Source organism: Ahaetulla prasina, chromosome 2, assembly GCF_028640845.1.
Source record: "Ahaetulla prasina isolate Xishuangbanna chromosome 2, ASM2864084v1, whole genome shotgun sequence".
Classification (NCBI taxonomy): Eukaryota; Metazoa; Chordata; class Lepidosauria; order Squamata; family Colubridae; genus Ahaetulla; species Ahaetulla prasina.
In genome coordinates this window covers 273694383-273710189 of record NC_080540.1, presented here as the reverse complement: position 1 = coordinate 273710189, position 15807 = coordinate 273694383, and the positions used below count along the sequence as shown (strand labels likewise).

General features: G+C 42.8%; 1 protein-coding gene across 2 annotated transcripts in view; it reads left to right on the top strand.

The window, feature by feature from the left end:
- The first annotated feature begins 4730 nt into the window (after window positions 1-4730).
- ERBIN (erbb2 interacting protein) overlaps window positions 4731-15807 on the top strand; it is an 86215-nt gene continuing 75138 nt past the window's right edge. The window contains exon 1 of one of the 2 annotated variants that reach the window (XM_058169509.1): window positions 4731-6018. The gene's annotated coding sequence lies outside the window, so the exon portion shown is untranslated. The remainder of the gene's footprint in view (window positions 6019-15807) is intronic. The other variant, XM_058169510.1, reaches the window with a different exon arrangement.

Sequence of the window (15807 nt, the reverse complement as noted above, 5' to 3'; positions counted from 1 at the left end):
TATCAACGTTGTTTTCCGGCAAAGAGCCCAAACGCCGTTGCTGGTTTTTTAAGCCTTATGAGGGGGGGGCAATCATCTCTTGGCCCTACTCCTGAGTCGTCCTCTTTGCTTTAGCTGCTCTTGCCTTCTGGCAGCTCTTCTCATGCGTGCATTAGGAACAGGTTCCTCCTGTTCCTCTGCCTCACTACTGTCAGCCTCTGGAAGCTCTGGAGTCCACACATCACTCCCCGATGGCCCTGGCCCCACCTCTGCCTCCGACACAGAGCCCTCATCCGGGCCTTCCCCAGCCTCCAGGATTGGCCCATGTTCTTCCTCAGTCTCATCGCTGTCTGACTCTTTTTGCAGCTCTGCAGGCTGCTAGTGGACCACAACAGGCTTGGCCATGGTCTCCATTTGCAAATCAGCAGTAGCTGCACATCTAGGACAGTTGTGGATTGCTCCTTCAGGGAGAGGTATGATTGGAGCATACCAGGGTGCAAAGTGATTTCTGTCAATTCAAGTCAGCTTCAACCTGTGTTGTCCCCCGGTAACCTTCACAAAGCCACTACAGACCTCCAGACCACCTTCAATACATCCTAGGATAGATGGATAGAAACACACACACAAATTTATATATAAAATTGGTATCACCCTATTTATACACTGCACCCACAAACCAACCAACCTTCTCCTAACAATTTCATGTAGATGTTGACAAGTAGGGGTGAGAAGACTCCATGAGGGACTACTGAGCCGACATCTAGCTTTCCTTCCTCCCATTGACTAAAGGAGGAGAACCAGTTCAGAACAGTGCTTCTTACTTCTACACTTTGCTTTATGGTCAAGAGAGATCAGGAAGGTGCACTTTCCAATATCCAAGTCTTAAGAAAAGACAACTAATGCCATTTCTGTCCTATTCCCAAACTCGAATTTAATACAGTGGGTAAACTGCTTCCTCTAGTGTTCTCTGCCACTGAAGTCCCATCATCAAAAGGTGATCTAGATTAAAAAGGAATGAGGGAGAGAGTAGTTGAATATAACTTGATCCAACTTAAGCCTCTTCAGAAGACACTATACCACTGCCTTCTATAAGGCTTCTGACTCAACCCTCTCTTCCAAACAAGCTTTAATCATCATCCCAGTTCATTACTCTGCTCACACCACTCCAACTAATGAAGGAGCAAGGAAAGGCATAGATTCAAGTCAGAAGTGATAGATCTCATGTTTATTTGTTTATTAAATTCATATCGTGTTCATCTTGTGGTTTGAGGCAACTCTGGGTGGCTTACAATGTTATAAGTAGTTCTCAACATATGACCAAAAGTGAGTCCAGAATTATGGTCATAAACTGTGCCAGTCATTAAGCAGGTCACCACATGACTGTGCTCGATTTTATGATCTTATGGCAGTGGTCATTAAGTGAATTACCGTGGTTGCTATGCAACTGTGGTGATCTTTAAACAAATCCAATTTCCATAATGAATGTTTTTTACCAGAACCTGGAAGTAAATGCTAGTTTTCAGAAAAAATGTAACATGACCATGGGATGCTGCAAACAGCTTTAAATGGGAGCTGGTTGCCAAGTGCCCCAAATGCAGTCCTAGGAGCAGGATAGCGGCCATCACAACTTCAAATCCAAGTCATAAGTATTTCTGGGGCTATTTATCATAACTTTGAAAGGTCATTAAGCAACCGGTGGTAAGTCAAGGACTACCTGTACTTAACTACTTCATCAGTCTGCACAGGCTGGCATGATTTCCAGATCACATGACATCACTTGAAATATGTTATATTGTGCCCATGTAGGCAGCTTTATAGACAAAATGTATGCAAACATGTCACGGTGGCCTGATGACAGCTCTTTCTGCCCATCCTCCTTCAACACAGAACAGACCACCTTAAATAGTGCTGCTGGGTGACAACTCACCATTGGAAGGGCAGAGATATATTGATGCTTTGCCAACCTTTCCACCATGGTATAGATTCTTAGCTGTGCCAGTCAAATTCACCGTTTTTCTTCCTCCAACCGTGATCAAAGTCTCTCTTTTGATATTTGATCTCCTAGATTCCCTCAATAAACCAAGTGGCAGATAGAGAAAGGCCACTTGAGGGCAATCATGTCAAGTAGCTTTGCCTCCAACCCCAGAGCATAAAATACCCATTATTGTCTAAAGCCGGCCTTCACTATATTCAGCCCACAGACCACATGAAGCTCACCAAGAAACCTTATGCAGCCTGCCAGCGGTTTTTCTTTTTTAATAATGAGTTTAGCACAGCTGTCATTGAAGGATGCATTGCCAAGTATCTCCAAGCCTTACCGTTACCATCCATTGCAGCATTGTTGATGCTCTTCTAGTTGTCAGATTATTGAAAGTACCAGGTACTGCATTGTCCTGCAATTTTATTAATGTGGCCTTTGCCTTCTACATGTTCTGCAGGCCAGGTCTAAAGAAATGTTTTTTTTAAAAAAAATAATAATACACTAAACATAATTTTACAAGCAGACCAAATTATACAAAATAGATTTCATGCAATAATAAAGCAATTGTGCTTAATAAATGCTAAAATTGTATTCCCTATATTTTCTTCAGAATTGAATTTAAATGTTTTTTCCCCCCTGCCATTACAAAATTTCTGGATGAAATTTCTTTTATGAAATAAAAACAGGTTTGTGTGGGAATTTTACTTTTATGAACCAAAGTTATCTCTTACTTTTCATATTTCTGCCAATTTTGCATGGGACCACGGGACACTGCAAATGGTTGTAAGAGCGCTGTGTTGCTGAGTACCTGAAATTCAATCATGCAAGCAGAGGGATCTCAACTGTCATTAACTGTCGTTGGATCCGATTTATAAGTTACTCTTTTTGGGTCTTCGTAATTTTGAATGTGAGTTGAGAACCACCTGTAACACTTCGATACCGAGCTACCTAATTTCTTGTAGAATTATTTCCTCTTCAATCTGAGCACTGACCAGGAAAAGCCAGGCCTTCCAAACTTTATGGAAGGCTAGGTGGGTGGAGACCTGCTGAACTTTAGGCAGAAGAGCATTCCATTGGACAGGAGCTGCCACAGAAAAGGTATACTTCCTAGCTTCCATCATATAGCAACATTTAGGGAAACAGACTAGGAGTGTACCCACCTGATTTGATCTGGTAGGATGGATAGATATCCTTTAAAAAGGCAATCCTGCAGATAAGGCTGAATTGCAACTGGAAAGAAACTGGAATTCAATGCAACTGAGGTGTTATATGGGCAAACCTATATACTGTGCATATTGCTACATTCTGGATCAGTTGAACTTTCTAGGTGGTCTTCAAGGGCAGCCTTATGTATAGCACATCATAGTAATCCAAATGGGAGGTGACCAAAGCATGGATAACCATGAGCAAGGTTCTGGTCAAGGGAAGGGCACAAATGGCATACTAGACAAATCTATGCAAAGCACCCCCATTCCCCCAGCCACAACTTCTTGTTGTCTGAAGATCTTCAGCTTCCCTCAGTATTGTATATGCACTTTAATCCACTTACATATCAAGTTTATTTCACATTTCTCCTACCACCTCAAATCATCTATGAATGACTTCTAATCTGGTTTCCTTCAATATCGTTTCCAGTCTGGAGTTTGCTTGCCCCTAAAGATTAATAAATGACTGTGTATGTTCGTTTGCATACCACCTTTACTACATTTACAAATAACTCAACGCGGTGATCCACCATCCTCCTCCTATTTCCCCACAACAATAACCCTGTTAGGTGGGTTGGGCTGAGAGAATGGCTGGCCCAAGATCACATAGTTGATTTTCATGGCAAAGGTGGGACTTGAACTCATGATCTCCTGGTTTCTAGTCTGGTGCTATTGTTGACGTTGACTTATCAATTCATTTCAATGCTGATTGATAATTTAGGCAAAAGCCTTTCTCTCTAGCTCTGAGAGAATTGGCTAGTTAAAACAAGGGTCCCAAATCTCAGTCCGTGGACCAGCACTGGTCTGTGGCATGCCAGAAACGGGGCCATGCAAACAAGCAAAGCCCCATCCGCAGGATACAGGCAGCACACAAAACCACAACCCCTCCCGAATTTGCCTTTTCTTCCACTCTTTGCACATTGTTGACTGTGGAGGGAGTGGGTGGGACGGCTATACTGATAGATATGTATGCATGCAGAAATCCTCCTGACTGGCCCAGAAACCCCTTTACATGCCATCTTATTATGGTCTACTGGCATTTTGGCTGGGATCAGATAGATCAGACTTCTCCAACACCTCTGGAGAGCATTTCTGGTTAGAAAAGGCTGCTTCAAACATTATTTTACATAACTACCCCAATATTGCATAAAGCCAAGTCGGTGTCACATTAACAATAGGCGATCTTGCCAAAACGGTTCCCGATCCGGTGTTTTCCACCTCTGGGATACCTTTTCCTCATAGCTCCTCAATAGTAACTCAAGGGTTTAGTAGCCCTCCTTCCTCTTCCTTAACGACATTTGTAAATTAACTCAACCCGCTCCTTCCTTTCCCATGCCATTTCCCCCCCATCCCCGTAATAGCTTTTCAAGGCCCACAACTCTTCCACCCCCCACCCCCCACCTCCCCACATATCTAATCTCGCCTTCAACCTTTCCTCATATTCCCCTGGCAGAAAACACTCCACGACAAACCCGAGATCCTCCTCGGTGGTTGGAACTCTCTACCTCACCACCTCTTCCTCTCCCCCGCTCCCCCCCCCCGCCGCTTTTTTTCTTCTTTTCTTTCCTACACATCCTAACATGATCTTCTTCCCTTCGCGGCCGCCCTTCCGAGCAGGGTCATTGGCTGTTGCTAGCGGCTCCTCTCTCCGGATTGGCTAAGTCGCGCTTGCCCCTCGCTTCGCCTTGGTTCTAGACTTGTTGTCTGGCTCCGAGGCTGAAAGTCTGAGGTGGGGGGGGGGAGAAGAGGAGGAGGAGAGACTGGCGCTGCTCCGGCGGGGGAGTAGGAGGAGAGTATCATTCAGTCACGCTTGGCTGTCTGGGCGGCGCTGCGGTCTCTCTCCCCCCCCCCTCCTACTCCCCTCCCCGGCTCAGCGGCGGTGCTAATCGTAGTAGTAGCAGCACCGCTCCCGCCGCCCTCGTGGGTCGCGAGCGCCCTCCCTCGCTCTTGCCTGCTTGCACTCCCGCCGCCGCCGCCCTTCTCTCTGGGGAACGCGGCGGAGACGCTGGAGCGAGTCGCCGGCGGGCGCCCACGGAGGGAGCTGCCGAGCGAGAGAGGGGCGGGAAAGGCGAGAGGAAGGAAGGGGGAAGTGTGGAGAGGAGGAGCCGGGCGTGCGAAGGAGAGATAGACCGAGGAGTGAGCGAGCGGAGGCGAGGGGGAAGAAAGAAAGGAAAGCGGGGAAAGCTCACGGGAGCGCTGCTTTTTTTCTCCCCCACCGCGTGCGGCGGCTCGGGCAGGAACAGCGACGGCGGCGCTAACGGGGGGCTGCGGCAGGCGCTGCTGCTGCTACGGCATCCGGGGCCCGGCCTACGAAGCGGACGCAGAAGAAGCCGGAGGTGGAGGGGGGGGGGGAGTGTGAGAGAGATCGGCCTCCCGCTTCCGAAGAACCAAGCCAGGCTGCTGCGCAGGCACTGCGGCCCCGTTGTTGCTCTTAGCCGCCGCTGCCGCCGCCGCCCCCTTGAGAGGGCAGGAAGTGACTCTAAAGCCGGGACTGGGCGGTGTGTGTGAAGCACCTGAAACCGCGTATTTGTCAGAGCGGAAAGAGGGCGAAGACGCCCAGGACCCACCGAGACCTCCTTCCCCTCTTCGGAAAAGTGAAACGGCTGGGAAGGAAAGGGGAAAAAAAAAAAAAGACCTCCCCCCCTTCCCCTCCAGCCTCGCTTCTCTGTGGCCTCCTTTCGGTCGTGTCCCGCTGCCCTCGCCGAGGTTGGCCTTCTCCTCCTCGGCTTCTCTCCTCTCCTTTTTTTGTTTGTTTTTAAACTCGAGAAAAACTTGATTTGGATTTAAAGCATCGCGGAGTGGCGAAAGGGACCCGCTTGTAGATGGAGGAAACCTGGACGGCCGAAGTGTAAGGTGGGCGAAAATCGTCGTCAAAAGTCCGAATTTGTACGTGGAGTTGGGGTGGTTGAATGTTGCTAGGAAAATTGCTTTGCGCGGGAGGGGAAAGTACTCCCCCCGCCCGAGATCCTGATCTGCTTCCTCGCATAATTGACTTTATAATACAAGTATTGGAGTTCACTCCCTTAATCCTGTGAAAAGTTGCAATAGACGGATCTGCCTCGCTACTTGGTTCGTGGCTGAAGTAAAGTGAAAGAGAGCGGATTTGGTGTTTGGGGGGTGGGGGCGGAACGGGGCTAAAGCTTCTCAACAGGAATTTCTTTGTTCCACAGTGGAAGGTAGTGTATTGCAATGGGACTGCTTGATTATGCATTCGTGAGTCAGTTGAAACTTATTTCTGAAATGGCATCTTTTCCCCTTCATCTGTTGATATTATAGTTGAAATTCTTTTTCTCTTATAGATTAGAAAAGTTAAGACAGGGAAGATCGATTTCCTCCTCGGGTAGTTAAAGGAGTAAGTTCATACAGCTGGAAAGGCCTGATGAACTGCTTATGAGAGTTGTAGTTTCTCTTCCAAGATCTGCAGTTTGAAGATATTCGATAGCTATTTCCAATTCCGATTAAACAACTTGTTTTTTGGGTAAATTAGTCGAAAACTTTCCAAGAGTCTTATGAAAGTTGTAGTTAGTATACCAAATCTATAATAACAATCTAAAAAAGGAAACAAATGCTCTTTGGACTAGATATTTTAATTTGAGAATAATTAGGTAATCAGGAAACACATATGAAGGTAGTTTTAAAAGATTTTTAAAAGTTTTCGTGAAACAAAAATCTTTGATTTTTTTGTATGGAATTAAAATATACCACTTGTAGAATTACTTAATCTTGATTAGGCAAGAATTGAATGTTTTATTTAAAGTGAATTGAGCAAAATTGTAAATTATATAACTGATAACTGTAAGTAAAGTATGTTTTGTCTTGAAAACACATATTTTTCCCCCACTCCAGTTAGCTTTGTCAGAGTAAAATATATACTGGTAAGCCCTTTTTACAGTTGATAGCATGATCTGAGCAAAGATTTACTTTGTCATCCAACAATATTCAATAAAATAGATGGCAATGAAATTTAACTTCCTTATATGGCTTAGTCATGAACTTGAAATAGAGTACAGTACCTGTAGTCCTTTTACACAAAAGGGTCATTTCAAAAACAATATTAATTCCTAGCCTTGACTTTAAATGCTGAAGGGGACAAAAATGTATAACTATGAAAGTTACAGCTGTAAAACTTCACATTCGTATTTTGAACTGTTGGAATCTTTTCCACTCAAAAACCTAGAAAACTTTAGCCACTGTTTTGAAAATTTGTGTCTCTTGATGCAGTTTTGGCTAATTCTGATGTCATTAAAGTCCATTAGTTTAGTGTAAAATGATTTATTGGGATTCTTACTCCCGAAAATTGAGAGTTTATGACAGTAAATTATCTGATCTATTTTCTTTAGTTGTGTATTACATTTTTAATTGATCTTTCAGAACACTGCATTGGTCCTGTATTCCCTTTATTTCTGTACAAAACCTTTAGTTTTGATCAGAAAAATAATATATACAATGTATTTTAGAAATCGTAATCAACATTTTACAATTGTAGCCTGTTTGAATAAATACTTTTCTTTGACACTTTTTCTATGACTCAGTTTAAAGAGGTGGTATTAAGAGCCTATCTGCAGTGACCCTGGAAATAAGTAAAATAACCTAAACATGTGGATCCAGGCCTTTCATTGGATAATGCCCAGAGGGCCTATGAAGTCTTATGTGTTCCTGCGTAAAGTTGTAATGTTTTCCTGGTAATTCATTCCTGTCAAGGCAAGCCTTTCTGTACCTTTCCAGCTGCATCCTTTGAAAGAAAAGCAAATAAATAAATAAATAAATAAATAAATACTGTATTAACTAGTAGTGGGATTACGATGAAAAATATATGAATCTGATAATAATTCAGCCTTTCTTTAAAGAGAGATCTGTAGGTCTGTATGTACTGTCAATGTTGGAAGTCCTGTTGTTTCAGTTTCCCATAAGACAATGATTAGAAAGCACATTCAGTAAATTGGGATTTGAATCTGTTTCTACAGCTGCCACCAAAAGTATTTTGGTTCAGGCTTGTCCTATGTTATTTGTGTATTTTTTCAGATACATCCTTTGTGACAGTAACAATGTTATGCTTACAGCAAACTGTAGCTGCCATATAAATTTTCTCTGAGTGTTAGACTGTTAGACTGTTTAATTGAGTCAATAACCATGGACTTGCAATTTTGATGAAGTGTTTTTGGAGTTATCATACATTAATTGGCTATGATCTTGGGTAATATACTCCACTTCTGGTTCTGGTTCTATTTTTTCCCCCTGAGTGTATTCATGTTAAGTCTTAGAATTTTCTCAGTGTGAAATACAGATGGTCATAAATTTGCATAAAGATAGAAGACGTTATTTTATTTGTATGTTTTGGTGTGTCACTTTGAATGCCAAATACATATTGACTTGCAGATTGCTCAAACAATGGATTGGAAACAAATTTGTTTTTAGGCAAATAGAAATTGTTGTTTCATTCATGTGAGAGATTTATGTAGCATAGACTTCCATTAGAACAGAAGGGAGGCAGTTTATACTGGTTTCCCTAGTACATCAATAGTCCAGTCCTACCATCTCCCTTCTAAAATAGAGGGTTTTTTGACAGAGCTGCAAGGGGAAGGGAAGGTGCATTTTGTAAGTCATCTGAGTCCTCGAATTACAATCACAATTGAGGCCAAAATTACGTTGCTAAGTGAAACATTCGTTAAGTAAGTTTGCTCCATTTTATGACTTTTCTTGCCACAGTTGTTAAGGGAATCACTGCATTTGTTAAATTAGTAACACGGTTGTTAAGTGAATCTGGATTCCCCATTGACTTTGCTTTTCAGAAGGTCACAAAAGCTGATCACATGACCCTGGGACACTGCAACCATCATAAATATGCCAAGCATGATCATGTGACCATGGGGATGCTGCAAAGATAAGTGTGAAAAATGGTTATAAGTTACTTTTTTCAGTGCTGTTGTAACTCTCAGGTCACTAAATAAACTGTTGTAGACTGAGAACTATCTGTATAAAACCAATCTGTTAAAATAATCAGGACTAAGTCTTTTAAGTTACAGTGCCATTGAGTTTTGCTATATTTATATTTTGCTGCTGAAATAATGAGGAAGGGAACGGGCAGGTTATGGCCAGAAGTAACCTGTGTGGTTTTCAGTGACATCTTCCTTTAATTTTATTAATAATGTTTAGCAATAGCTATTAGGCAATAGCACTTAGACTTATATACCACTTCCCAGTGCTTTACAGCCCTCTCTAAGCAGTTTACAGAGTCAGCATATTGTCCCCAACAGTCCAGGTCCTCATTTTACCAACCTTGGAAGAAGGGAAGGGTGGGTCAATCTTGAGCTGGTTAGATTGGTTATCATTTCAAGTGTCCAAAAAGGACTTAACAGATACTGTTTTTAGAAGCTGAGATTTTAAAATCTATTTAATAACCATAAAGAAGAATATTTGGTATCGGGGATACCAAACTGAGATGGTAAAATGAAATTAGTCCATGCCCACATGCCATAGCAATATGTTCTGCTTAAATTTTCAGAAAAGGAAAAACACACCCAATAAATGTTTTAATGATAGATAACATGAGACAAAAGGAGTCCAGATAGAGATGAAATAACTGGACCTAATGAAATCTGGAAAGTCTGTATGAAATTTTCAACATACATAAATTGGAGGAATGGAGCAAGTAGAAGGAAAGAGGAAGGAGCTACATGGTCTATCTCAGATTATAAACTATTCAAGTAATAAAAGAGGAAGTATTAAACATACAGTATTGCTCTGTTAAACAAAATATTCAAGAAGAATCACTTAAATTCATAAATTTAGCTGATACTTATGAAATCATTCCTTTGACATACTTAGTGTAATTAAAATTATATAACTAACAATCACAAAATCATGTTTTATGCAATAAAAACATGTTTTTGTTTGAATGTTTTGACATATTTTAAAAAGCAAAAGTGAAACTCAATAAAATGCAAATACCATAGAACTTCTTCTTTCAATATATTTTGTAGACTTGGAATGATTTTTCAGAATGATTTGAGAATGTGGGAGAGAAGAGAATCTGCCCACCTATGGTTTTGTTTTTAAAAAAAATCATATTTGGGGATTTTATTCTGAATAAGTTTATCAGTTTCTTTATTGCTGCAAAATCAGTCTGAAAGAAAAGGCCATTATACGCACTGCTATTCCTCTGGATGAATCTCTTTGTCCTGAACTTTATTCAAGTTAGTGTGAATGGGTCAGCAATGTTAGTGTGCTAATGCCTTTTCTGACTAGCACATTTTATAAAAGGTGTAAACTCAACCTGCAATCCATTTTATCAGGTGCACAGAGTGGTTATTTTATTACTAAACTATAACCAAAGCTAAAACTACTAATATTAGATTTTCTGGACCAATCATTGCTATTGGCTCAGGCTTCCTCTGCGAAGCAATGTGATGGGCCAGCAGCTTCCAATGTGAGCTGCAGAATGTGCACCAGAAGCACTGCTGGAGAACAGGTCTGGGTTTCAGTGTGTTGGAAGCTGCTGGCTCCTTTTGAACTCTGCAGGAGAAAGGCTGGGGACAAAAGCAAGCAGGGGAAAAAAAACAACAACCCTGGATAAATTACCCCAAATTGTCTATGGAGATTCTCAGTCATCCAGGTCATAGTTGTCCCAAAAGTTTTTTTTTTCCAAGAGGCAAATGGACTTTCTGGTTTGTCTTTGAAGACATTTTGCTTTTTATCCAAGAAAGCTCTTCAGCTCTGACTGGATGGTGGGGAATGGAAGGATTTATACTCCTTGCAGACAGCTGCTCATTTGCATTCTGGTCATTTGCATCCACCCCAAGAATAAAAGACCCAGACACAAACTGAGTAAAGTGGTATATGCAGTACAATGCAGTGAGCCATATGCAGAGCTGTATATTGGTGAAACAAAACAACTACTTCATAAACACATGGCACAACATGGGAGAACAAACCCATCAGGACTAGATTCAGCAATCCATCTACACTTAAAAGAGAAAGGCCACTCTTTTGAAGACAGCAAAGTCCACATTTTGGACAGAGAGGACCACTGGTTTGAAAGAGGGGTCAAAGAGGCCATCTATGTCAAAATTGATCAGCCCTCTCTCAACAGAGGGGGAGGGATATGACATTATCTAACTCCAGTCTACAACACAGTCCTTTCAACAGTTCCAAGAAGGCGCCACACCCATTTGCACCAGTTAGGTGACCCTGATGACACAGAAAAACCTCCAGGTGGCCTTAATTTGGCATGGGTGTCAAATTTGTGATGTCATGTCATCACATAATGTTTTGTGATGTTTTTCTCCTTTGCGGGGCTGTGGTGGGTATGGCATGCATGTGATGTATCTGGCCCATGGGTCACCAGTTTTACACCCCTGCCTTAATGCTCACTAAAAAGAATGCAAATGACCAGCTGTCTGCAAGGAGTATAAATCCTTCCATTCCCCACCATTCAGTCAGAGCTGAAGAAGCCAGTTGGATAAGAAGTGAAAGTCTTCAAAGAAAAACCAGATAGTTTGGTTGCTTCTTGAAAAAGCTCCTTTGCTATCCCAAATTGGATAACAGTGTTTTTTCATTGGTAACAATTAACCCAGGGGACTGCAACCTGCAGCTCTGGAGCCTCATGTGGCTCTTTCATCCCTCTGCTGCGGCTTTCACTCAAAATATGTGTCACAACCGCCAATGTGTGACACCCGCCAGCACTTGATTTATTGAGCTTTTCGACCCATTTTTTTTTTTGGAGTTCAAAATGTTTTTGTTGCATGCAGAAATAAAAATGTGTTTTCTTTGTAGCAGGACATTGATTTTATAAATACAAAACTACAGATAGCATAAAGGTAAAAAACGATATGTGCAGTGTTATCTTCATTTTAGATGACAAAAGGTTTTTGTGGCTCCCGATATTTTCTTTCCTGTGGGAAATAGGTCCAAATGGCTCTTTGAGTGTTTAAGGTTGCCAACCCCTGAATTAACCCATTAACAATCCTCAAGAAGCCTTCCCTGGACCCGGCTGTTTTAGGTAACTATCGTCCGGTCTTCAACCTTCGCTTCGCGGCGAAGGTTGTAGAGAGTATGGTGGCATATCAGTTTCCCCTGCACCTGGAGGAAACTGTCTATCTAGACCCGTTCCAGTCTGGCTTCCGGCCCGGTTACAGCACTGAGACGGCTTTGGTCGCGTTGGTGGATGATCTCTGGAGGGCCAGGGATAGGGGTTGTTCCTCTGCCCTGGTCCTATTAGACCTCTCAGCGGCTTTTGATACCATCGACCATGGTATCCTGCTGCGCCGGTTGGAGGGATTGGGAGTGAGAGGCACCGTTTATCGGTGGTTCTCCTCCTATCTCTCCGACCGGTCGCAGACGGTGTTGACGGGGGGGCAGAGGTCGGCCCCCCGGCGCCTCACTTGTGGGGTGCCGCAGGGGTTGATTCTCTCGCCCCTTCTGTTCAACATCTATATGAAGCCGCTGGGTGAGATCATCAGTGGCTTCGGTGTGAGGTACCAGCTGTACGCTGATGACACCCAGCTGTACTTTTCCACACCGGGCCACCCCAATGAAGCTATCGAAGTGCTGTCCCGGTGTTTGGAAGCCGTACGGGTCTGGATGGGGAGAAACAGGCTCAAGCTCAATCCCTCCAAGACGGAGTGGCTGTGGATGCCGGCATCCCGGTACAGTCAGCTGAGTCCACGGCTGACTGTTGGGAGCGAGTCACTGGCCCCGATGGAGAGGGTGCGCAACTTGGGCGTTCTCCTGGATGAACGGCTGTCTTTTGAAGACCACCTGACGGCCGTCTCCAGGAGAGCTTTCCACCAGGTTCGCCTGGTGCGCCAGTTGCGCCCCTTTCTAGACCGGGATGCCTTGTGCACAGTCACTCACGCCCTCGTGACGTCTCGTTTGGATTACTGCAATGCTCTCTACATGGGGCTCCCCTTGAGGGGCATCTGGAGGCTTCAGTTAGTCCAGAATGCAGCTGCGCGGGTGATAGAGGGAGCCCCTCGTGGCTCCCGTGTGACACCTATCCTGCGCAGACTGCACTGGCTACCTGTGGCCTTCCGGGTGCGCTTCAAGGTTTTGGTGACAATCTTTAAAGCGCTCCATGGCATAGGGCCGGGTTACTTACGGGACCGCCTGCTGTTACCGAGTACCTCTCACCGACCCGTCCGCTCTCACAGAGAGGGACTCCTCAGGGTGCCGTCGGCTAGGCAGTGCCGTCTGGCGACACCCAGGGGAAGGGCCTTCTCTGTGGGGGCTCCCACCCTCTGGAACGAACTCCCTCCAGGACTTCGTCAACTTCCGGACCTCCGAACCTTTCGTCGCGAGCTCAAAACACACCTATTTATTTGCGCGGGGCTGGGTTAGTTTTTAAATTTATTGGTTTTATGGGGTTTTTTAGTATTTATATTGTTTTTATCAATCTGGCTATTGAATAAGTTTTTTATGTCTGATTTTAAATTGTATTTATATGTCTGTTTTTTAATTGCCTGTGAACCGCCCTGAGTCCCTAGGGAGATAGGGCGGTATATAAATTTGAACAAACAAACAAATAAATAAATAAATATGGATATTTAAATTAATAAAGTGTTTTACTTTAAAATGGACTTTCTGGTAAGTGGTTTTGGGTAATGAAGGGAAAAGTTTGGGGAATATTGGCCTAAGAAGTCAGTCATGCTGGGCTTGTCTTCCATCTGTCACTGAAGCCTGCTATCCTAGAACTATTGGAACTGCTCTGGCTAAGCAGTGTGGACTCCTGATATTCCACCTAATGAACTGCATTGCTTAACAATTGAAATTCCAGTCCCAATTAGGATAGCTAAGTGAGGACTGCCTATAGACTTGAGGCTGAAATGCTAATAATGGCTTATTGGACTGATTTGGGAATAAGGTCTTTGCATCTTTTTGTTGACATCGTAATCCAGTCTGTTTTAATGGTGAGAGTGATAATTTAACTATATAGTTATGCTCAGTGGTGGGATTCAAATAATTTAACAACCGGTTCTCTGCCCTAATGATTTCTTCCAATAACCAGTTTGCCAAACTACTCAGAAAGTTAACAACCAGTTCTCCCGAAGTGGTGCGAACTGGCTGAATCCCACCACTGGTTATGCTCTCTTTGCTTTTCAATGTCACTTTGACAATTACAGCTAAAAAGTATTTTATCAGTTTCAGTTGACATACTTACTGTTACATTTTAGGCCATGTATTTCAGGCTTTATTTCTGGTTGAAGTACAATAGCAAGCAGACTTCATACGTAAGTGTAAGTGCACCTCAACAAAATCTCAATCATATATGAGATTGTATGCAAACAAGTTCCAAGTAGCAACAGGGCTGCCAGGTCATGATCCAAAGATTGTCAGCCAACCTAGGTTCAGAACAACTGAAATGTTGAGAGGCAGGAGATTCAGGGCTTTAGGAACATGGAAATCTGGTAGAATGATGGTACCCAATTAAGACTCAACTAATGCTGACTCTTAAGTAGAGTCTCTGTCAGGTGAGAGTCAATCAAAGCTAGGAATGCCATTACCAGGTAGAGAAGTACATAGAGTACTTTTGCTTTTGCTTGGCTCACATATAGAGTCTGGTAATCTTGAGGGTTGGGCAGTCAACCAAATCCTGGTTGTGAGTGGAGTTTCTCTTGATTATTGCTGCTGAGGCCAGTCTCAATAGTTTATTGTCTTCTGAAGTTGAAATCATTATATTCAAAGCAGACTTCCTGATTGCAGAGTCTTCCAGTTTGGGTTGGCCATGACAGTCATTATACCTAATTCTTTAGAACAGGGGTCTCCAACCTTGGTCACTTTAAGACTTGTGGACTTCAATTCCCAGAATTCCTTAGCCAGCTTTGCTTTGAGTTGAAGTCCACAAGTCTTAAAGTGACCAAGGTTGGAGAGCCCTGCTTTAGAACATTAATAATGCTTCTATTAGGAATACTACAGTACAACATTTGGTTGTTCTGTTACAACCATGATTATAGTCAGGTGGTTGCTAGTGTACTGCTCAAAATAATTGAAGAGTTTCAGAGGTGGCACTGAACAACTTCAAGAATGTGGTGATGAGAGACTGCAACATCTGCATTGCTGTTGGTGTATAACCATAAATCATGGTTTTCATGACAACTATTGGAGCGTTCAAATTTATCAAACCATGTACAGGAGAACATAACTTCCATTTAGATTTTGCCTTTGATTATGATAGTATAGTATTGACGTAGAGTTCATGAAAATATGTGGAGTTTGGTTGTCTTCATCCTAATCAAATCAATTCATGGTTAAATTTAAGCTTGTGACATCAGTTTTTCTATTTTATTTATTTATTTATTTATTAAATTTTTATACCGCCCTTCTCCCGAAGGACTCAGGGCAGCCAAAAATAAAAACACAGAAATGTACAATTAAAACGATAATTTAAAACCGAGCATATTTAGAAAAAATGGCCATATTTAAAAAGTTTTATTTTTAAAAGTGTGGAGGACTAGTTAGATGGCCTTTTCCGAAAGATTTAAAGAGCTTAATTGATTTTGCAATGTTGTGAATGATACGTTTTAGAGTTAGAAGTGCTGATGCTGTTGAAAACCTGATTGGGCAGAAAAGTGGTCTTGTTCCTAAGGCTCTTTCCAACTACATACACTTTGCATGGTACTCCAGAAGCAATGGGAATTTTGGCAGCTA